We start from the raw sequence: 2863 nt of genomic DNA on the forward strand, positions 1-2863 counted from the left end.
GTCTTGATTTCTGACAATTATTTAGCTATTATTTTATATAATTTTAAAAATTCTGTGTCAGATGTATCTTTGTTACCTAAATACTATAAACATTGGCAAGTGATATTATTATATAATTAAACACATCAAAAGATGGTCAACCTCACTCACAATAAGAGAATGCAATTTAAAAAAACAGTGAGATACTGTCTTTCATGTCAAACTGGCAAAATCAGAAAAGTTTGATGATACACTGTGTTGGAATGAGAGTAAGAAAACGGGCCCTCCGCTTGTGGGAATATAAATTGGCCTTTTTTTGGAGGGAAATTCAGAATCAACCATCAAAATTACACATGCTTCTGTCCTTTGACCCAGCATTTCTATTTTTAAGAATAGGTTCTGTCGATAGATACATGCACAAAACTACAAAAATAAGAATATGTTAATTGCAGCTGTAATAGAAAACTAAGTCAATTCTGATCTAGCCAAACAATGAAATGTTATGAAGCTGTTAAAATAAACCAGGAAGCTCTCCAAATGCTGCTATGGCAATCAGAGCCAAGACTTATTCAGAAGTAGGAGGAAAAAATGTTTTATTACATAGCATGTTACCATTAGGGAAAAACAATAATTATAATTATCTCTGTATTTATTACTATGCTTGTATTTATATGCTGTATATAGCTAGCATATTTCTAGAAGTTCTCATTTTTTTAAATACTGCTAATGCAAGTAGGGATTGCTTCTGAATAAGGAAAATAAGTGTCCAGGAAATTGGGCAAACAGGTAGATTAGACAGTATATATGCCTTTTTCCACCTTTTGAATTTTATGTTTCTGTATTATCTACTCAAAACATGTTCAATGGTCAACTATATATCTCATAGTATTTGTGTAATACTATTTGTTTTTAAAGCTCTATCATTGCCATAGCACTAAATTATATGTATTATTTTGATATTTTTGACATTTTTATTGATTTCAGAGAGGGAGAGAGAGATAGAAACATCAATGATGAGAGATATTCACTGATTGGCTGCCTCCTGCACACCCTCTACTGGGGATTGAAAGAGGCTGATGCTCTATCCACTGAGCCAAAATGGCTAGGGCTTATTTTGATTTTTCAAATAAAATTTTTAAATTGTGTTTTAAAGGATATTGATAAAATATGCACACATCATACTACTGTAATTTTAATGTCTTTAATATTTACTGTAAATAATAAATACTTTCAGGGGAAATGTGCTATTTCTATCATTCCAGATCCAGATTTTTCTGTGGGTAAGTGAAATTTCTATAGACCAGCAGTTGGAAAACACTTTCTCTAAAGGTCCAGATAGTAAATTCTTGAGACCTTATGTGCCATATGGTCTCTGCTATAACTAGTCAACTCTGCCTTTGTAGCTCATCGTGGGCTGAGTTCCAATAAAACTTTATTTACAAAAGCAGATTGTGGGTCATAGTTTGCCGACTCATGCTATATACAATAAGAACTACTAGCAATTAGAGAACAAAGTCATGAATGTAGACTATACATGGAAGGTAAACAATGAATAAAATGTATTCTACGCAGTAGAAACTGAATGTGTCAAAACACAGACATAGGACTATGCATTAGTAGAACTTCCAAACAGGTCAACATGGGGAAAGAATTCACTTGGGCCTGGGGCTAAGAAATTTGGAGGATGTATAAATGAATGTTATAAGTCATGGTGGGCAGATTATTAATGGTCCTGAAAGTCTGTTTGGTGGAGTACAGCGAGGCAGAAATCAGCACAATGGGGCTGACATGCATCAGGTGTCAGAGCACACAAGGAATGAGAAAGGCCTCCACGTTGGGAGAGGGATGGTCCAGTTTGAGTATCAGAGTATGAGAAGAATGAGGTGAGCATCCCTGCAGGAAGATGAGCCTAGAGCAGTGATGGCGAACCTATGACACGCGTGTCAGAGGTGACACGTGAACTCATTTTTTGGTTGATTTTTTTTTGTTAAATGGCATTTAAATATATAAAATAAATATCAAAAATATAAATCTTTGTTTTACTATGGTTGCAAATATCAAAAAATTTCTATATGTGACACGGAACCAGAGTTAAGATTATTTCAAAAAAAAAATGTAGAAAGTGTTTGTGTATATTTTAATACTTATCTCTTTCATGACTCAACTATCCCTTTCTCAGTGAAGTCTTCCATGACAATCCGGTTAAAACTTCAGCCTTAGCTCAGCATTCCCTATTCCTCTATCCTGACTTATTTTCTTTATAGGGCTTAGCCTCACATATAATACACTCTATGTAACTTTGTATTTGTTTTTATCTGTGTCCCTACTTACATCCATCCCACTACTAGAATGTAAGTTCCCTGAAGGCAAGGCTCTGTTTCATTCACTGTTGTAACCATGTCTAGAACAGAGGCTGGTATATAGGGGGTATTTGATATTCATTAAGTTACTGAATGCAGTTGGTTGTTCAGGGACAGAGTCTGTTTTTGCTCTATAAATTGGTGGCTCTTTGGTCTTCAAAAACCGAAGGCATTTTGTTCCACTAAGTTTTGGTCTAAATCTGTTAAATAAGATATGGGGCTAAGGATCCTTAAAACTCAACTAGCTCCCACATTCCAACTTCTAATTTTAAAAATCCCAAAAGTAAGTGTACTAGTATGGGTAGATATGAATAAAACAATAAAAGAGATCTCACAAGTTTGTAATAAAATATATTGCCATATCTCACATATTTACATGTGGTTCATTTAAAAGTCATGCATAGTATTTCGTACATGAATAGATAAATGGATAAAGAAAATGTGGCATAATCTGACGCTGAACACCAGGACTAGAGGGCAGTAATTCAAGGATTAAGGAAACAATTACATAAGCAAAGTGCCTC

This window comes from Myotis lucifugus, unplaced genomic scaffold (assembly GCF_000147115.1).
Source record: "Myotis lucifugus unplaced genomic scaffold, Myoluc2.0 scaffold_308, whole genome shotgun sequence".
NCBI lineage: Eukaryota > Metazoa > Chordata > Mammalia > Chiroptera > Vespertilionidae > Myotis > Myotis lucifugus.